This window comes from Bos javanicus, chromosome 1, assembly GCF_032452875.1.
Source record: "Bos javanicus breed banteng chromosome 1, ARS-OSU_banteng_1.0, whole genome shotgun sequence".
NCBI classification, from domain to species: domain Eukaryota; kingdom Metazoa; phylum Chordata; class Mammalia; order Artiodactyla; family Bovidae; genus Bos; species Bos javanicus.
The window spans coordinates 95,566,317-95,588,412 of NC_083868.1; the positions used below are offsets into that span (position 1 = coordinate 95,566,317).

At 39.4% G+C, this 22,096-nt stretch overlaps 2 long non-coding RNA genes across 2 annotated transcripts in view; one reads left to right on the top strand and one right to left on the bottom strand.

Moving 5' to 3' along the window:
* Positions 1 to 716: 716 nt before the first annotated feature.
* LOC133247255 (uncharacterized) overlaps positions 717 to 22,096 on the top strand; it is a 45,933-nt gene continuing 24,553 nt past the window's right edge. Inside the window, exon 1 of the long non-coding RNA XR_009736344.1 lies at positions 717 to 1,161. This is a non-coding gene — a long non-coding RNA (uncharacterized LOC133247255). The remainder of the gene's footprint in view (positions 1,162 to 22,096) is intronic.
* On the bottom strand, positions 2,014 to 15,188 carry LOC133247242 (uncharacterized). Its single transcript, XR_009736340.1, has 4 exons — positions 13,664 to 15,188; positions 10,847 to 10,892; positions 7,540 to 7,628; positions 2,014 to 6,105 (listed from the first exon to the last, which is right to left on the bottom strand). It is a non-coding gene; the product is annotated as an uncharacterized LOC133247242 (long non-coding RNA).

The following is a 22,096-nucleotide window of genomic DNA, read 5'->3' on the forward strand; positions in this document are numbered from 1 at the left end:
AAAGGTAAAGTGAAAAGGAACAGAGCAATCCAGATTTTTAGATGCAAGAGGGTTTGTGAAAGCGCCTAACACAAGCCTGTGCACAGAGAGTCCTCAAGAGATGAAGGGTCTATTTCTCCCTAATGACTTTATTTCTATACCTTGTGGTGCCAGAGAAACCAGACTTACCCTGTTTATCCCACTACCCTGATCTAGAGCTTCATCTCCCTTAAAAAGTTTCATTTACCCCCCTCTACTGTGGTGGGTGACCTTACAGGAGGTGAGCGCAGAGCAGTCAGTGGGAGGTGTTATGGACTGAACTGTGTCACTTAAAAAAGGTATGCTGCAGTCCCAACCCCTGGTACTTCTGAATCTGACTTTATTTGAAAATAGGGCCATTATAGAAGTAATCAAGTTAAAATGAAGTCAATATGACTGGTGTCCTTATAAAATGGGGAAAATTGAACATAAAGCCAGACATACACAGAGAACATGCTGTGAAGACACGCAGGGAGATGGGTGTGTGACGGAAGTGATGCATCTATGGGCCAAAGGACGCCAAGGACTGTTGGCAAACAGCAGATACTGGAGGCAAGAAAAGGTTCTCCCCTAGAGCTGTGAGACAGAGCCTGGCCTTGATTTTGGACTTCAAGTTTCCAGAACTGTAAGACAACAAATTTCTGTTGCTTTAAGCCACCCAATTTCTGATATTTTATAATAGCAGCCCTGTGAAACTAATATAAGATTCAAGTTGAGCTGTGTGGGCAGCTTAGAGAAAGAGTGGTGTGTGTGTGTGTGTGTATGTGTGTGTGTGGTGTAGGTGTTAGAAGGTAATTTACATCATGGGCAGGTAGCATACGAGTCCTAGAAAACTAAGCAGACACTAATTATCAAAAATGACATATCTTTTAGCAGATTCTATCTATCCTTTCTTCTTCCCTTTTCACTCTTCTTTTATTGCCTTGCTGAGGCTTCCTAACTCTCCCTTACTGCCTCTCTACAACCCTGCATTGGCTCCTTTAAAAGAGACATTTTACTCACATGTTTACTTAGAAATGTTAGTACCACACAATCCAGCATGGTTGAAGAGGCCTCAGAGGGAGAGAGACCAAGCCCTTCTGCTTGGAGGAGATTTCAGAAGGCTCAGACTCTGGTGGCACCAGCAAAAGGAAGCCAACTAAGGTAAACTTTTTTTTCCTAGTTCGTAAATCCTCCTTGTGAAACTAGTATAATAGATGCTGTATAAGAACTCTGCTGGATTCTCCCTTTTGGAATCTTTGGGGCGTCTGACATAACCCTCACCCTCCGCACAGTGGAGGACAGAGAGGCCTCCCTCTGTGTGCTCCATCACAACTTTCCACTGAATCTGGGTTTGGGCTGCCTGATTTGAATGGAGGATTGTTCAATGTAGCCAGTGACTGGCAGAGTTGCCAGTTCCAACACTTAGAAAATACAGTGCTGCTTTTAAAGTAGAGTAGAAGGGCGTTGAAGCAAGGATGCAGGGGTTCCTTGTCAAATACACTGCCCATCTGTCCTGGCTCTCCTTGGAGGCAGGGAGTGGGGAGTGGGGAGTGGGGGTGGGGGCGGTGGGGTTGAGGCTTCCCGAAGGCAGAGAAATGGTCTCCCAGCCTCCATGTCCAAACTAGCAAAAATGGGGAAGGAGGCCTACTTCACCTCTGTGCTCTGGAACAGACTATCTATTGGGCAAAGTGGTAGTTCCTGTCCCATTAGCTCACTCCCAAAGTTGGTATTTATAGATTAACAGCAGCCTAGATGGACCAGAAGTATTCGGTATGTACTCTAAGTGCTATGAAAGAGATATCATCTGTGAGATCAAAAAGAAAGTTCCATTCTCTAAGCAGCAGTGAAGAAATTATACACATAATTTCTCTCCTGAGATCTGATGTAATTATATGGTTAAATATTCATATTTTAATTATTGGAAAGAAATATATTAATGAATTATTACTGAAATATTTTCCATATAGAGTCAAGTAGGAAAACCTAAAGATTCAGTTTTTTTCTGTACTCGCGAAGAAACAAATTTCATTGTTTGCTGGGGCAGGAACATTTTTTATACAAGAAATGAAATTTTTCAGCTGCCTGAATGACCTGACTGTTACTGAATAAAACCTTGCTAGGAAGCCCAGTTGCTACTATTAGTCAGCTTCCAACTGCCACAGGAGTGTTGGATGAGGAGAAAAACAAATAGAGATTCCTTAAAAAGGACCACTGTTGTTTTGCTGGTGCTCAGTAGAAGGCAGAATGGGATGGGCTTTGAGTATCCTCTGGGGTTCAGACAATTCATTTAAGAAACAAACAAAACAAACCTAAGCCATTTCTCTTTCCACATCCTCATGAAGTGCTGGGGAAGGGATTCTCACGTACACAGTCTGCTGTTTCTAGCCACTGGTAACATCATTCCTTCATGAAATGGGTTGAATTAAAGTGTTAGAAATATCTATTCTACCAGTCTTTAGGGTGAAAGAAGCAATAATGAAATCATAACCATATTAACTTTCTAGCTGAACCCCAAAAAGGGTAGAAACAATATTATTTTGAGAGAACTCACCATGAATGGGTCTTGTAAAGGCCAACAAATATACCTCATTGAAAAAGAGGTATATTTTTCTATTGTTCTCACTATTTGGTACAGCAGGAAGATGGAGAATAATATTCAAGACATCTGCAAAGGAAACAAGCCCCAAAACTGCCTTATTTGGTGATTTAGTCAAAAAGGACACCTGCCTCATTCACCAAATAAACAGCTTTTTTTTCCAGCCTTTTTACAAGATCAAGCCCTGCTACTCTGAGGAATGAATCAGAGGTCTATTACATTTACCACAAAAATAACTAATTGGAGGAAGTGCTTTAGCTCTTTTTAATTTTATCACATTAGAAAGAGCAAAGATTACAAGATCTAATTCTTATTGCCTTATCGATCAAGTCTGAATGCTATGTTCTTGTTAAAGAAACAATGCTAAGTTCTCAAATTCTCAAAACGAGAAGGCCAGAGTTAATCAAATCTATAGTAGGAAGTGCAGAGCTGAACAATGCACTAGCTGGTGTGTTTTGACTTCACCGTCTCCATGGTAACACACATGAACAATTTTTTGAAACATATGAATGATCTGTCTTTAGGGTAGGAACCTGCCAAACATTAGTCTAATTAGTTTTTAAGTTAATGATATTTTAGATACTTAAAATGTTTTCCCAGGAATTCTCATGCAAAAAACTATTTACTGCCTTTTGTATAATTAAAAGTGCATATTTTTAGAGTAAACCACTTGTGGATTGAGAATTACTAACTTGCATAAATTAAAGTGGTTAGCATTTTAGCAAAGGTTGTATTGGTTAGAAGCCAAAACAACTGTTAAAAAGTGAAAATTTCAGTTTAGCTATTTGATATCATATGAATCGCATTTTTTAAATCTTAAAATACAGAGATATTTTTAAATTAAATATTTATCTGATTTTAGTCCATTCATACTAATCTATGTGGACTGTATACTTAGAGAATTAACTGAAGTGCCATGAGGGACAAAACCCCTGGAATCAAGGGGATGTTAAACGTGGCTCTAAGGACACTGAAGTCTAAGAACTCACTCAAGACATGTTCAATCTGGAATATCTGGAAACTGTCTTCTAGAAAAGGAGAAACTGTCCTATTGGCAAAGGACAACTGTTGTTGTTCACTTGCTGTCGTGTTTGACTCTTTGTGATTCCATGGACAGCAGATGCCAGGCTTCCCTGTCCTTCACTATCTCCTACAGTTTGCTCAAACTCATGTCCATTGAGTCGGTTATGCCATCCAACCATCTTATCCTCTGTCAGCTCCTGTTCCTCCTGCTCTCAATCTTCCCCAGCATCAGGGTATTTTTCAACGAATCGACTTTTCGAATCAGGTAGCCGAAGTGTTAGAGCTTCAGCTTCAGCATCAGTCCTTCCAATGAATATTCAGGACTGATTTCCTTTAGGATTGACTGGTTGGATCTCCTTGTAATCCAAGGGGCTCTCAAGAGTCTTCACCAGCACCGCAGTTCAAAAGCATCAATTCTTTGGCACTCAGCCTTCTGTATGGTCCAACTCTCATATCTATACATGACTACTAGAAAAACCATAGCTTTGACTATACGGACCTTTGTCAGCAAATAATGTCTCTGCTTTTTAATGTGTTGTCAAGGTTTGTTATAGCTTTTCTTCCAAGGAGCAAGTGTCTTTTAATTTCATGGCTGTAGTCACTGTCCTCAGTATGAAGACACAAGAAAAACTGCTTGAGAACCAACTGCAGTCTGGGGGCCAAAATACCAATCGGTGCCAGGAATTGCACAAAGTGTGCTGGAGGCATAGGGAACCTCCTTTTGCTCTGTAAGTTCAATACATGGTTTTCTAGGGTTACGGAAAAGATGTTGGTGAAGAGTCAAAAAAATAAAAGTGAAAAACCTAAGCTGAGTACATGGATGAGACCAGCAGAATCCTCTCTGCAACTGGTGTTAAATGACTAGAGACAAAGAAGCAATTGTCTTCGTGATCCTGAGAAAAGGATCAACAGACAAAGCAGGTCTGGCATGATGGGAAAGAAAAAAAACTGCCTGAGAGAGAATTCCCTTAGATTCTCAAGGGTCTTTCACAGTCAGTCAGTGAGGAAGGCTGGAGACCTCGATGAAGAAACATGCTGTATATTTTACTGTGAACACACTCACACAGACTCATGCATATATGCACTGTTTACTAAACACATTCCATAGTGTAGTGTCATCATTTCCAGTTAAGAAAACTTCCATAAGGTTCTTGGAAATTCTGAACTTTAAGAATATTTTCAAGGATACACAGCTGATCCAGGAATCTTTGAGTGACAGTTTTAGTCACAATTCTGCCTCTCAAAGTAGGCAAACTATTCATAGAGAACTTTTTACAGCACTGTGCCTGAAGCCACCCTATACTTGAGTGTACTGAATGAGTGTCGTGGGGATGGTGGCCAATCCAAAAAGAAGGCTGGCTTCTAGTCAGTTCACAAACCAGAAAACATTGATTCAACAGATTGACAAGACTGCAAAATGGATTTTCTTCTGGCATTGGGAACAAGGATAGAGTAATCCCTTCCCCTCATTTACAACAGTTTGAGTAGCACTTAGAAATGTAAACAAATAGTTCAAGAGAGAAGATTTAAAATTAAGATAATGAAGTTAGCTGCTGGTTCTCATTTGTGTATATTACCAGTGCATATATTAGCAGCGTTTTCTAGGCTTCAGGAAATGCTTCTAAAATTACTGTGCTAAACGTAAAAGTTCAGGTTATGATGCTTCCAGAAGAAAATATAGAATATCATTGTGATCTTGGAGTTGGTAAAAGTTACTTAGACACAATACAAAAAGCATTAACCATAAAAAATAATAAATAGGATTTAATAAAAATAAAAACTCTGCACATCAAAATACACTGTTCAGAAAATAAAAAGTCAAGCCACAGACTGGGAGAAAGTATTTAAATATGTGTGTCTGACAATATGTAAAGAATTCATACAATCCAACAATAAAAGTACTTAATTTTTAAAATGGGCAAAAGACATGAGCAAATATTTCACAAAGGAAGATATATGGATGATCAAAAAGGACATACAAAGATTCTCATTATCATCAATCATTAAGAAAACATACATAAAAACACAAGATACCATTTTGCACCCATTAGAACACCTAAATTTTAAAAAATTGGCTATACCAAGTGTTGGTGAGGATGTCGAACAACTGGAACTCATACATTGCTGGCAGGTATGTAAAATGGAGCAACCACTTTAAATACATTTGGATTTTTCTTTTTAACTAAGCATAAACCTACCTTGGAGAAGGCAATGGCACCCCACTCCAGTACTCTTGCCTGGGAAGTCCCATGGATGGAGGAGCCTGGTAGGCTGTGGTCCATGGGGTCGCTGAGAGTCGGACATGACTGAGTGACTTCACTTTCACTTTTCACCTTCATGCATTGGAGAAGGAAATGGCAACCCACTCCAGTGTTCTTGCCTGGAGAATCCCAGGGACGGGGGAGCCTGGTGGGCTGCCGGCTGTGGGGCTGCACAGAGTGGGACACGACTGAAGTGATTTAGCAGCAAACCTAGCGATTCCGTGCCTAGGTATTTATCCAAGAGAAATGAAAACAAAAAAACTGTATAAGAATTTATAGCAGCTTTGTTGGTAACATTCAAAAACTGAAAACAGCCCAAGTGTTCATGAACAGGAGAATGGCTAAACAACAGTGGTATATCCATTCAATGGAATACATTTAGGAAGAAAAAAAAAAAAGAGTAACAACTACTTATACAAGCAACATAAAAAACATGGCAAGTCAAAGAAGTCTTACATCAAAGAGTATATACTATGTGATTCCATTTATATAAAGTTCTAGAACAGGTAAAACTAATTTGTGATAAAAGTCCATAACGGGTTGCCTATATCTTAGTATGAATTTGGGTAACATTTGCCTGAATTCATGAAAAGTACACTTAAGATTTATACTTGTCATTGTATATAAATTCCGCGCCCCTCCCCCCACCAAAATCCAGAAACAAGTATTAACTCTAGTTAGTGATACACATGCGGAGAAGGCAATGGCACCCCACTCCAGTACTCTTGCCTAGAAAATCCCATGGACAGAGGAGCCTGGTAGGCTGCAGTCCATGGGGTCGATAAGAGTCGGACACAAGTGAGCAACTTCACTTTCACTTTTCACTTTCATGCATTAGAGAAGGAAATGGCAACCCACTCCAGTGTTCTTGCCTGGAGAATCCCAGGGACGGAGGAGCCTGGTGGGCTGCCGTCCCTGGGGTCGCAGAGTCGGACACAACTGAAGCGACTCGACAGCAGCAGCAGCAGTGATACACATGTTGAAGTGTTTAGCAGTAAAGTGTACTGACGTCTGCAACTGACTTTAAAAAGCATCCAAAAATATAATGAATTGATGGATTATGGGAAATAGGTACTTGATAAAACAAATTATCAAAATGTTACTGGCAAATTTAAGTGTCAGGTATTGTGAAATAGCTGTCTATTATATTTATACACTGGAGTGCTACTCAGCAATGAAAAAGAATGAACCACTGATAAATACAACAAGATAGCTAAATCCCCAAAACTGTATGTGGCACCAAAGAAGTCAGAGATAAAATTCAGAATAGGCCATCAGAACAGGTATTGCCTATGAATAGTAGAAATTGATCGAAAGGGGCATGATACAACTCTGTGGGGTGACGGAATGTTTTACACTGTGATTAAAGTGATGGTTACTTAGGTATATACGTAGATCAAAATTCATTGAACTATAGACTTAAGATCTGTGAATTTCTGTACGTAAACCTCACTGGGGGTGGTATAAGGGAAAGGCTGGGAACAAAGATAACAAACTTTAAGTATAATTGTCTTTGTGTGACTACAGATGGCAGTTTAGAGGCAAAAGAGAACCCTGAAGAGGAGGAGGCAAAGGTGAATGTGAAAGTGTTAGTCTCTCAGTCATGTCCTACTCTTTATGATCCCATGGACTGTAGCCTGCCAGGTTCCTCCTCTTTACCGTCTGAGCCACCAGGAAGAGGCAAAGGTAACATTTCATGTCAGAAATCCAACTCTGAATAGTGGGACAGGTGTCTTCTTTGAGATGCCCTAAGATAGAAAAAAAAGGCACTCCATATTTCAAGGTGTTATAAGATGGGAGACAATAGTAATATCTTAGTTTGTGGACAATAGAAATCTCAGCCCCAACTTCAGTTATACAGGATTATGGTCCCACTGGTACCTTTTCCCCTTGTTTTAGGAAATGAACAGATTAAGTTCTGGTAGGGAAACTAGATGTCAAATTGATGGATTGAAATAGTTGCCCTTTAATTCCCCCCAGGCCCTCTCTCTGACTTTATTTTATACAGAAGGCAAAGAAGGTGGGCTAGCTGCTTTGTTTTCTAGCCCTCAGCAGGTTAGAAGAAGCAAATTAGAAATGAGAAGGCAGTGAAATAGCCAGAGGCCGTCACTCAGAGAGCAAGTGACAGCTCACAGCAGGCAGAAAAGGATGAAACGAAGGGAGAAATATAAAAACTCAAACTAAATACTCAAGCACACAACAGTAAGCAGGGGACCCCACAGCTCAATTTATTCAAATAACTCCTCACCATACTGCAGTGCTTTACAGATCAGTCTACAGTCTTTCTTTAGAGAATTGCTGTAGCTTCCCTGAGTTATAATGCAATATGATTAGAATAATATTTAAACATCTTGATTAGAGCAATGAACTTTAGTTAATTTTAAAAAAATTGTTATCTGTAAAATACTTGTTCCCTGACAATAATGAATAGTACTCATTTTACTTCTTAAGATTTCTAGTGAAGGGTCATTCATCAAAATCATATAACATTAGATGATAACATCTTGAGAAAGAAAAATAATAGCATTTATCTCTGCTATCAAGCTGATGTCTTGAAATTCTTATTTTCCAAAAGCTCGTGAAATGTCACCTCTATTATTCTAAAAGGGCTTTATATATTTAGACATGTCTTGGAATTTCTTTCTTCTGAATGTCAATTGTCCTACTAGATCAGACCTGAAGCAATTTTCAAGCAGTTTTGTGAACAGGTGATCATTTTGTGCATTTTATACCAAGTAGTGTGAGGGCTGGAGCCAGATCCTTCAGAGTTTCGAAAGACAATTATGGTATCTTTTTCCCAACTCTGAGTTCAATGACTTCATGTAATTAACTTGAAAACGGCTATGGTGGGAGTTTATACCATGAAATTAGCAAATACTATAAATCAGGACTATTCTCTTTTCTTCTCAGAGAGGTGGTTGTTAAACATTTACCAGCACAACATTGGTTCAATCAGATTCTTTAAATACATTGGATGGCCTTAGATTCAATTGCCACCACCTGTGGCTCTTTCCTTACTAAGAAACGTAAATTATAACACCTGGTCCATCTAGTCAAGGCTATGGTTTTCCCAGGAGTCATGTATGGATATGAGAGTTGGACTATAAAGACAGCGGAGCACTGAATAATTGATGCTTTTGAACTACGGTGTTGGAGAAGACTCTTGAGAGTCCCTTGGACAGCAAGGAGATCAAATTAGTCCATTCTAAAGGAAATCATCCTGAATATTCATTGGAAGGACTGGTGCTGAAGCTGAAACTCCAATACTTTGGCCACCTGATGCAAATAGCTGACTCACTTGAAAAGACCCTGATGCTGGAAAAGATTGAAGGCGGGAGGAGAAGGGGATGACAGAGGATGAGATGGTTGGATGGCATCACCAACTCAATGGACATGAGTTTGAGTAAACTCCGGGAGTTGGTGATGGACAGGGAAGCCTAGTGTGCTGCAGTCCATCGGGTTGCAAAGAGTCAGACACGACCGAACTGACTGACTGAACTGAGTCTTCAACACAAATGGCAAACCAAAAGAACCTGTTTTGTTACTAACATTTTATTTGGAGCCTGATAATCCAGTTTAAATATTAAATTATTTGAGCATTGGTGACAAAATAGATGGGAAATATGCTGAGCAAAAAAAAAGGTTGATTGTACTGATATACAGTATGATCCTAATAATACTTGTTTAAGAAACGATATCCTTTCTTGGGTCCTTATAGGTCTTGGAAGAAATAGAAATATGGGGCTGCTGCCTTCATATTTAGGATAGTAGTGAATCACAAGCTTCCACAGAGACAGTTAGTTGTTTTTATAAGGGAAGTTATACCCTTTGATTTTCTACATAGTTGATGTTCTTGAGATTGGTAAGTTCATTTAAGCACTCACTCCACCAGTGAGTATTATTTGTGATTAAAGAGAATTCCTAAATATTATTGCTTATATAAACCCAACCTAATGACATATAACCTGTTTGGGATATGAGCTTTGGCATGTGCTGGCCTATAGGCACCTACATATTGTTGATCAGGTTTTATTTCTTTGTAACAGCCATGAAATATTGACTAGGGCCAGAGATGACATTATTAGGGGAAAAAAGTCCAAATTTTTTTTCTCTTTAAATCTAGGAGAGAACTAGTTATATGCTTTAAAAGAGATTGATTGGCTATTCATCCCAGGCTCATATTTAATCCTGAAAAACAGCAGAGAACTTTGGATGAAAAATATCTGTTTATCTAATAAATTCTTACTTAATGCAGTCAGTTCATCAAACTCTCTGGACAGTTCCATCCAAAAACTGGAATTCACAAATGTTTATTGAATGCCTTTTCTAAGCAAATCACTCAGCTGGTCATTAAGGAAACATAAAAGGATGGCTGAGATATGCTTCCTGCCTTCAAGGAATTTAATACATATTGAAGGATAGACACCATGGTGCAATCAATCACTAAACTTTTTTTTTTCTTATTATACCACACTTCTGCTCATTCAAACCCTCTCATTTTGGTTTCTTCTTTATATCTTTAGTTGTGGAAAAAATTTTCTGCTAGTTTTCAGGTCATTATCATCAATAGTTTCTCTATAAATAGTAATTTTGATGTGCCCATGAAAGGAAGTGGGCTCATAGTCTTCCTACTCTGAATCTGCTAAAACAATTTTTTAAAAAATACAATAAAATATTTACCCACAAAATACTAAATAAACTATTTCATGGTCAGAAAATATTTGAGAAAGTATAGAAACGTCAGCTTCTTGAAGGGCAAGACCTTCTGTAGCATGTTTTCAACTGTGCCCAGTGAGCGTTTATAAAGACCATTTGGTGAATGAATCTTGTTCCCTGTCATTTTAATAAACATCTATGACCACTGAGTCTAAAAGTAATGATTAAAGATCCCTGGAGAGTAAGATGTTAAATACATAGATTATCTTCTAAAAGCAGATACTATTAAGTTTTCTAAAGTATTGCTTACATTTTCTTCCAATTTAGTTCAACTTTCAACAGGACATGAATACAATCTGGAGGAAAAAAAGAATCACTAAGACTTGTCATAGTGTACAAAATAGCAATTCTACTTAAAATTTAAAGTGCTAATCCCATTACTTAAATGTCCTTCATTAAAATAACCAAGCTTCCAGGTATTAATAAATATTGAAATATATACAGAAAAAAAGGAAATCTGAATTTCATATGTGTTTTAATAATTTGCCAACTCCCTTAAATTGGAATTTTTTTTTTTTTTAATTAAAAACCTTGCGGTGACGCTTTGCGCCACCTTTTCCAAGGCCCTTCCCGCCCTTGCCACGTCCAGACATGGTAAAGCTGCCAAGAGAACTTCCAAAACAGCCTAAATTGGAATTTTTATCAGAAAAAAAAAATAGAGAAAACGGGAAAGAAACGTGAAGTCAAAAAGAAAGCGCACTGAAATCAGGAAAAAACTTGGGTGAATCCCAAAGGCGCAACTTGTGAATTTGCCAAAACATTTAAAAATCTTATGTTTTTAAAATGATTTTGTTCCCTCTTCAGTGTGATTTACTTAACTCTAGCCCAACAAATATCTCTGAGAACACAGGCACTAAATCTTTGAAGCCACAGTCACCCAGAGGCAAAGAAGCACTCCACTCCCAGGACCTCTTTGCTGCCCACTGTCCACCCCCAACACAAACTGCCAGCCTCTCACTCCCACCTCCCTCCCACTCTCACCTCCCATCCTTGGAAAAACAAAACAGATTGCTTGGAGGTAAACCATCTGGGCCAGGGCTTTTTGTTATTTAATTTGCAATATGAGTGTGTCAGTCACTTCACCTCTCTGGGCCTCAATTTCCTCATTTGTGAAATAGAGGTGAAGGTATATGACCTTTCCGACTCTCACAGCTTTTCTGAGGCTTTAAAGAACTTGATAAATGAGTAAAGAAACACTAATTCCCTAAACAAGTACAGTTACTGTTTATTTCAAGATTATCTATTCCTAAGTACATTAAAGAGATTTTGGCTTATAAAATCTCATTATTACAGAGGCTTTTCCCTTAACTATATTGAGTGAGTGAGTGAGTGAAGTAGCTCAGTCTTGTCCGACTCTTTGTGAACCCATGGACTGTAGCCTACCAGGCTCCTCTGTCCATGGAATTTTCCAGGCAAGAGTACTGGAGTGGGTTGCCATTTCCTTCTCCAGGGGATCTTCCCGACCCAGGGATTGAACCCAAGTCTCCCGCATTGCAGGCAGATGCTTTACCATCTGAGCCACCGGGGAAGTACCTTTTACTATATTGGGAAGTTCCAAATTTTCCCATGTCTCACCCATAAATTATGCTACTTCATTAAGGACAAGGTTGAGTGGGTTAGTGGTTAGGTTATGGGACTAAGCATAATACTTCCTGTATTCTTATCTGACTTGGTCATTGTTTTGTTATTGCTTCAGGGAAAATCTTAATGTCTTAATTTGCTGTAAAAACAAATACATATCAGGAATATGTACTTTAAAAAAGGGTCATGAGACTTTGGATGGAATCATATGCGAGGGCTTTTCTAAGTGAATTTTGTTCTTTGTAGCCAAATATTTCTAAGGCAATTGTTTATTGTGTATTCAAAATGTATATGTACAAAAAAAGAACTAATTTAAAATGAGCTTTTGTCTTGAGCAATATGCTTATATTCTCATTCAGTCTGCAAGCTCTACAGTATATAACACTATGGCTGTTTTTTACAAACAAGAAAGACTAGTCTCAGTAATATACTCAAAGATAACCAGCTACAGGAGACAGTGTTGGGATGAAGACTCACTTTTCTTGGATGCAAAATACCTATTCATTTTACTAGACCTATGCTCGTCACAGTGTGGTCTGGGAAAAAACAGCATGGAATCACCTGGATCTAGTTAGAAATGGAATCTCAGGCTCCACCCATCTGCCTATTGAATCACAGTATGTATTCTAGAAGGAATCCCACATTAAAGATTGAGAATCTTTCACTAGACCACCTGGCCTCTCAAACAGACTGCTGACATCATGGTTATCTTCACAGCTGACCTGGTTCCTGGATGAGCCCCCAACACCACATACCCTTATAGCAGCACGAGCTCCAGGCAAAACTGATTACTGCTTCTTTTTACATGTGGCACTGGTTTATGCCACCATTATGACCTTTTTCTGTGCCACACTGTGAGAGAAATGGCAGAAAGCGAAGAGGAACTAAAGAGCCTCTTGATGAAGGCGAAAGAGGAGAGCAAAAAAATTGACTTAAAATGCAACATTCAAAAAACTAAGTTCATGGCATCTCGTCCCATCTCACTTCATGGCAAACAGATAGGGAAAAAATGGAAACAGTGACAGATATAATTTTCTTGGCCTCCAAAATCACTGCAGACGGTGACTACATCCATGAAATTAAAAGATGCTTGCTCCTTGGAAGAAAAGCTATGATAAACCTAGACAGCCCATTAAAAAGCAGAGACATCACTTTGCCAACAAGGTCCATATAGTCAAAGCTATGGTTTTTCCAGTATTCCTGTATGGACATGAGAATTGGATCATAAAGAAGGCTGAGTGCCAAAGAATTGAGGCTTTCAAACTTTGGAGAAGACTCTTGAGAGTCCCTGGACAGCAAGGAGATCAAACCAGAAATCAACCCTGAATATTCATTGGAAGGACTAATGCTGAAGCTGAAACTCTAACACTTTGGCCACCTGATGTGAAGAGCTGATTTATTGGAATAGACCTTGATGCTGGGAAGGATTGAAGGCAGGAGGAGAAGGAGGCAACAGAGGATAAGATAGTTGGATGGCATCACTCACCCAATGGACTTGAGTTTGAGCAAATTCCAGGAGGTAGTGAAGGACAGGGAAGCCTGGCATGCTGCAGTCCATGGGGCTGCAAAGAGATGGACATGACTCAGTGACTGAACAACACTGTGAGGGTAGGATGGATCTTGTCAATTTTTGTATCCTGTGTGCCTGTGACTTAAATAATGGTTGGTTAAATGAACAGACTAAAGAGCACTTTGTTAGTATCTCAAAATTTTCCCTTTGTAATCTCTTCCCCCATAGTATTCACCAGGCCTGACATTCCTCACACTGAGAGACACAACTGCTATCATTTGGAAGAGCTGCTAGTAAGTCATATAGGCCAGAGGGTAATCCATTCCCAGAGAAACGCTACTACAGTGGAGGAAATCTCAGAGCCAGGAGGCCTCCCCTGTCTTTGTCATTAGTAAGCTGCATGACTTTTGGCAAGTCCCTTCAATTCCCTGATTTTCCATTTCCCATCAAAGACAGATGAATTTGAGTTCTAAAGTACAGGAATTTTTCACCCATCATGATCTGATATTTGCATTTCTATCACCTCTAAATGTTCAAACCCCAAACCTGTTCTTTATCCAAAGCCCTAAGCCTAAAGAGAGCAGGGAACAGGGAAGACGATGAGTATGTTCCATAACTGATCTTAATTCAAAAAAAGAAGAGATCCTTGAGGAAAATCATTCACACTGACGATGATCTTTCAGGAACTCTTAAAACCATGAGCATTCCCTGTTCTAACAGCTCTTAGGTCTTATTTCTTGGGTACTTGGATGTCACCTGCAAAAGACACTAAATTGGCCAGTTGTGTGAACAACTGTGCAGTTCTGGAAAAGTTAAGAGAAAGAGAGAGAGATCTGAATATACTCAGCTCTCTACAGCAATGCTCTACTACACTGTTTCAATGACACGGTTTAAGGTACGCCTCAAATGGTTGTTATTAATAAGAGCTATTATATATTAAACTTTGTAAATGATTTGCTCTTTTTTCTTAGAAAGTACTAGATTTTATTCAAGTTTATCCCCACAACCATCATTAGTTTCTATCTCCTTGTGCTTTTTTGAATGAGAGAAAGAGAGATGAAGCTATCAATAGCTCTCAAGGAATCTCCTCTAATCAAGGCCTTATCTCTGCCACAGTCCTGAAATCTAGCTATGGTCAAGGAGTTGTATGGTTCAGATACACGTGAACGTCATTTTTCTCTTGTGTCCTAGGGATAAAAGTGTTGAGATATGCTGCATTTGGGGATGTTGACATCATAGTTTTGCAAGCAGAGTTCTTTTGTGAGACATGGCCTGTTGAAGAAAGCAATGTATTGGGAAGACAATTCAAGGCTGAACAAAGGGGATGGTTGTTTTATATTTAAAATGCTTTATTTCCATTAATAAGAGAAGATTTAACGGCTCTGGTTTCCCCAACTGCCATTAGAGCCGTGACTTTTAAATTATTTTGACTATAACATACAATAAGAAATACATTGTCCAAAGTAACTATGGTGTATGGGTATATACATACATGTTACTGCTGCTGCTAAGTCGCTTCAGTCGTGTCTGACTCTGTGCGACCCCATAGATGGCAGCCCACCAGGCTCTCCCGTCCCTGGGACTCTCCAGGCAAGAACACTGGAGTGGGTTGCCATTTCCTTCTTCAATGCATGAAAATGAAGTCGCTCAGTTGTGTCTGACTCTTAGCAACCCCATGGACTGCAGCCCACCAGGCTCCTCTGTCCATGAGATTTTCCAGGCAAGAGTACTGGAGTGGGGTGCCATTTTGATAAATATATGGGCTTCCCAGGTGATGCTAGTGATAGAGAACCTGCCTGCCAATGCAGGAGATATGAGAGGTTGGTTTGATCCCTGAGTTGGGAAGATTCCCTGGAGGAGGACATGGCAATCCACTCTAGCATGGGGTCGCTAAGAGTCGGACACGACTGAGCGATTTCACTTTTCACTTTCATGCACTGGAGAAGGAAATGGCAACCCACTCCAGTGTTCTTGCCTAGAGAATTCCAGGGATGGGGGAGCCTGGTGGGCTGCTGTCCACGGGGTCACACAGAGTCGAACACAACTGAAGTGACTTCGCAGCAGCAGAAGTGACTTAGCATGCAATAGTTTATATATGATTGGGAAAATATATAAATAAAACTTTAAAATATCATAAAAACATGCTTACTTTTAGTTTTTTTAAGGTATTTTTTGGCTTCTCAGGTGGCTGAGTGGTAAAGAATTCATTTGCTAAGCAGGAGACACAGGTTCAGTCCCTGGTTCAGGAAGATCCCTTAGAGAAGGAATGGCAACCCACACCAATATTCTTCCTTGGAAAAACCCATGGACAAAAGAGTCTGGTGGGCTACAATCCATGGGTTTGCAGAGTCAGACATGACTTAGTGACTAATCAACAACGACATATTATTTTTTATTCTAATGCACTTTTTAAAAAATGTCAGATGCAATACACTAAATTGATTTCATGACCATTAGTGGATTGCAACTTAGAATTTAAAGATATTGCTTCATAAGTATCTACACTTTCCAGCTTTGACCAGTTGCTTACTGCCAATTAGCTGAAAATGACTGAGCTAGTGTCCTCTTTCACAGATAAAGGCTGCAGTTCTGGCCAACAGATGATAACAGCTGTCTTAGAAACACTAGATGACTGGTTTGGCCATGATAAACAAAATAAAAACACTTCTTTCCATTTAGTGGAACTCAATGAATTCTACACAACATTCAGCCAAGCAGCTGTTGTTAAGCCATTCATAAATAAATTGTCCTACATTATCACAAATTTATAAACCACTACACCATTGTGTTGATCAAGTCAGCTGAAAAGAAAGCATCGTCAAGGTGGAATTACACCATTATCTTCACATAAATTTTTATTAATAAGGAAGTAGTTGGAATTTTAGTGTTGTTTTCTTCTAGAAATATGCAAAAATCCAATATAAAAGGATCTGATTGATCCTCTTCAAAGTTTGTCTATTTTTGCCTCAATGGGATTCCAAATTATAAGCTAAAAGTTTCAGTTTTCACGTTTTAGAAGTTTCAAATTCTATACCATCAGAACAATTTTATATGTGTGAAATATTTTTAATTCTATTCTTAAAATGGTTCTGTGTTAAAGAAAACTGTCTGAGATTTTTGTCATTGCTGTTAATTAACTATTTGGCCTCTTTGTGATTTCTTTAAAAACAAACAAACAGCATTTTACCCAAAATGTGTTTATAAATATTTTCTTCCATTCTGAGGGTTGTCTTTTTGTCTTGTTTATGGCTTTATTTGCTATGCAAAAGCTTTTAAATTTAATTAGGTCCCATTTATTTACTTTTGTTTTTATTTTCATTACTTTAGGAGGTGGGTCAAAAAGGATCTTGCTGTGATTTATGTCAAAGAGTGTTCTGCTTATGTTTTCCTGTAAGAGTTTTAATGTGTCCAGCCTTACATTTAGGTCTTTAATCCATTTTGAGTAAAATATATGTGGAATCTAGAAAAATGGTACAGACGAACCTATTTGCAAACCAGTAGAAGGCAATGGCAACCCACTCCAGTACTCTTGCCTGGAAGATCCCATGGACAGAGGAGCCTGGTGGGCTGCAGTCCATGGGGTCTCGAAGAGTCAGACACGACTGAGCGACTTCACTTTCACTTTTCATTTTCATGGAGAAGGAAATGGCAACCCACTCCAGTGTTCTTGCCTGGAGAATCCCGGGGACGGGGGAGCCTGGTGGGCTTCCGTCTATGGGGTCACAGAGTCGGACACGACTGAAGCGACTTAGCAGCAGCAGCGGCAATAGGGACACAGACGTAGAGGACAAACATATGGACACCAGGGGCGGGGGTGGTGGGATGAATTGGGAGATTGGGATGGACATAAACACATACTGTGTATAAAATAACTAGTGAGAACTTCGGGGTGGGGGGCAGCAAAAAGGAAAGGTACAATCTGCTCATAGGATGTAAGTTAACCTTAAAAATGCACTCCAATATATATTGGAATACTGTTTCATTAGTTGTATGAGGTACCTAGAATAGTCAAAATCATAGAGTCAGAAAGTATATTGGTAGATGCCAGGGGCAGAGAGGTGAGGGGGGTGCAGAGGGGGAATGAGGACTTAAAGTTTGATGGGGAAGAAGTTTCAATTTAGGAAGATGGAAAATTCAAGAGATGGATGATGGTAAAAATTGCACAACAGTGTGAATATACTTAGTGCTACTGAACTGTACAGTTAAATATGGTTAAATAGTATGTTTTATACTATATGACTTTTACCACAATTTAAAAAAATTAAAATGTGTTTCTTTCCTGAAAGTACCTTTAAAATCCATTCTGAGATACAGAATCTATGGCCATATACCAGTTCTGACTAGTGAAATTTAAGAAGCAACCACTATAGAATGTTATAGAGAACTGGAGTGACTTCATGTAAGTGCAACAAGGCACTCAGAGAGAACAGTGGACTAACTGAGCTGCTGCTTTGGAGGTGGCATGTGGTTTCTGCATTATTGGGTGGAAACTAGATATTGTGATTGTTTTTACTCAAGCAATTTCTGCTCTTGTGAAAGAACTGAATGCAGGAGATAAACCTTGTACAGTGGTTGAGCGTATATGCGTACTAAGTCGCTTCAGTAGTGTCTGACTCTTTGCAATGCTCTGGACTGTAGCATACCAGTCTCCTCTGTCCATGGGATTCTCCAGGCAAGAATACTAGAGTGGGTTGCCATTTCCTTCTCCAGGGGATCTTCCTGATCCAGGGATCTAACCTGCATCGCTGGCATCTTCTGCATTGGCAGGCAGGTTCTTTACCCTTGGGAAGCCCCAAGCACTTGAGCAGGGTTTATTAAATATTCTGCTCTGGAGTGTAAATTGGATAAAGCTCTACCCTGCATATCTGAGATTTTTTTAAAAACCAATAGCTGAACGTGGACTCTTTTATGTCTGAAAAATAAATGTTTATTCATAAATTATTATTTTCTTATCTGGCAATGACTAGAGATATGCAAGCAAGATTTGACCATGCCAGGAAGGCTAAGCAGACCTAATCTCATGCTGAAGAAAATAAAAATGCGAAAAAGATTTAATATGGACTTGGAGAAATATCCTGGTAACTCTTGTGATTGAGTTACTGGGCCAAGGAGGCAGTCCATACCCAGGAATAGGATGCTGTTATTCTGAAGAGAGTTATCCAACCCACTGCAATGCTTCCTGGACTGAGGTCAGTCCTGAGACAGGATGACAGGCAAGACTTGCAGGGAAGCACCCTCCTCTCATGGGACCGAAGGGCAACTGAGCTCCGATTTCCACTGGTGGAGGTTTAGTTGTTCCAAACCACATGAGAATCTCTGGGAGCTACGGATGCTAAAGTAGGATATGGGTCCCTGAGTTTGAACACTAGCAGAGCTAGCAGTTGTTGTCAAAAACGTACTTATTATTTGTGTTGCATTTCTATGAGCCCCAAACCTTTCCTAGCTCCTCTCTGAGAGCCACGGCTAGTCTCATTTGTGCTGTCACACACTGAAGAGCCAGGATGAGAGCACCTCAGCAATATGAGAGGTACCAGGAAACAGAGACAGAGTGTGTTTGTGCTGTGCATGATACTGAGCAAGGGTTGGTGGTAAGAGGATCACTCTGTGTGGGGTTTCTTCCTCGGGTTGTTAGCCACAGAGGCAGCGGTGTGATGGCAAGATAGGAAGCCTAGACTGGAAGTACCAGTTAGACTTGATCAGGAAAATACATGGGGTAATTCTCTGGGAAACCCTTAGAAATAATGTAGAGACCTTCTCAGAAGGGCTAATTTATGGCTATTTTGAAATAAAAAGATGAAGGTACATAGAGATGAAACAAGCATGAATAAATTCCTTTTGTAATACTGCAAAAAATATTTTCGGAATCTATTAATCACATTGGAATAAGACTGATTCTCTGTCTTTCCTAGCAATAGATGAAAAAATTCATTAGTGAAACGTGAACTCACAAAGAAAGTGAGTTTGGTTTAGCAAAATTAGTTATTCTCTGCTTCCATGTTAGAGTGCTTACTTCTGGCGGTCTTCAGCACAATTATTCCATATCTTCTTAAAGATGGTGGAGAGTGGGATAAATGGACAGAATTTACGAGTGACCTGCTGAAGATTTTTTAAGGTGAAACAAAGGTTTCTACTGTCTGCGTCCTCCTCTGTAAAACTGATCCTAGGAAGTTTGGGAAATTCCGCGCCATTTTTGCCTCTTGAACCCACTGAGCTCTGGTTTAACGTTATCTTGTAGCTGGGCCAGTCGTGGAGACAAACAATAGCAACATGAAAAAGAACAACTGAGAGCTGCAACTTATTGTCAAACAGTTTGACCACAAACATTAAAATAAGCTCAGTGTATATTTAATTGTATATAGATGTGTATGCACAGACAGAAAGAGAGTATAGCAGCATGTTAAAGATTGGTAAATCTAGGTTTAAATTTGTTAGTTATTTTACACTTTCAGTGTTTCTATAGATTTGAAAATTTTCAAAATAAAAAGTGCTGCAAGGGTGGGAAGGAGCAATAGAGAATTCTTTAGTCTTGAAAGAAGTGATAATCAGAGTACAGATGTCAAATTTAATAAGGTCATTATATTTTATATTATGCAGTATTATGCAACTTTATGTTAGATAGTGACTAGCCTAGGGCTTAGAATTTAGAAGGGATTCACTTATTTTTTGAACAGCATAGATTAAATCACTTTTCAATCCACTGTAAAAAACATACCAAGGGAACCTCTGGAGGGAGCAGTCCATTCCCCTGTATTCTTGAGGCTGTATGATACCCGTGTCCACATATGTATTTCACCCATGAGTGGCAGCTTAGGGATAGGAAGATGTACTGTACTCTACGTCCTCTCAGCTCCATGGACCTGCAGTGTCTGCATCTCCTGAGAATTTGTTATTAGAGATGTGGAATATTTCTCTAGCCCCAGACCTCCTGAAGCAGAATCTGATTCCTAGGCACTTTAATTTCATTCCTGTTAGAATAAAAACTGGCTAAAGCCATTTGTTGTTGTGGTTCAGTTGCTAAATCATGTCTGACTCTTCGTGACCCCATGGACTGCAGCATGACAGGCTTCCATGTCCTTCACTATCTCCTGGAGTTTGCTCAAACTCATGTCCATTGAGTCGGTGATGCCATCCAAGCATTTCGTCCTATGTCGTCCCCTTCTCTTGCTGCCCTCAATCTTCCCCAGCACCAGGGTCTTTTCCAATGAGTCAGCTCTTCACATCAGGTGGCCAAAGTACTGGAGCTTCAGCTTCAGCATTGATCCTTCTAATGCATATTCAGGGTTGATTTCCTTTAGGATTGACTGCTTTGATCTCCTTGCTGTCCAAGGGACTCTCAAGCGTCTTCTCCGGCACCAGAGTTTGAAAGCATCAATTTTTTGGTGCTCAGCCTTCTTTAAAGCCATTTAGCTGCATTAAATGTCTCCATGATCGCTTATAAGTAAATGTTAAGACATATAACCAAAATGATTTCTTAGGACTTAGTGCATTCTTTGCCAACACTTAAAAGGAGAGCTGTTTTTCTAATCAAATATAAGTACCTTATTTCTTCAAAAACCTTTTAAAAAACGTGTGGGTGATAATGATTTTCCACATGTGAGTTAAGTATCTCCCACAATTATTCTGATCATGGTAAGAGAAAAATTTTAGATTATAAACTAAAAATAGAAAATGATACCAATTAGAATGCATTAATTAGTTTAAAAAATAAAGAAATATGCTACAGATTGTAAAAGTTTGCTGAAAGGTCTTCTTGACATTTATAATTTTCTTTTCAGTAACCCTCTAAGTAGAGATAATTTAAAATTAGTTTACTGATGGTTCAAGAGTTTAGAAGTGTCCCTCCCACCTTGATTATTCTGTGTTACCAGAGCTCAGGAGACTAAGAGGAAAAAGGGGCCTTCTCCTATCTTCCTCAGTCCCTAGACAGGGTTGAAACTCAAGACATCTGTGGTGACTGCCTTAAGAAAGAGATAAATGGCCTGGAGCCCAAGCAAGGGAGAGGTGGATGTATTTGTAACTTGGAAATTTCAGTGAAGTTGGGAAAACTGTGGGCCTTCTTCTGGATAAATATGTCCAGTGTAATTATTAAGCTTAAAAAATGCCAAAGGAAAAAGTGGGGGGGGGGGGAACCCTCACATTTATTTGGAGTCCTGCATCTGGAAGCTTTTTTCTCCCCTTAGGAAATATTTGTGGCTCTTTGTTCCTGTCAAAGAGGAAAATGTGCTTGTAAATTTCACCCAAGAGAAAGCATATCTTTGCATCCACTGCACCAGGAAGGAATAGACCTAACCCCACAAACATAGGCCAAAATTCCAGAAATTTGACCAAAGGCAACTAGGGGGATGGGGTGAGAGTAAGGGGTGGACTTATGCAAGAAAAGCAACCCAACCTGGCAGAAAATTTCAGTGA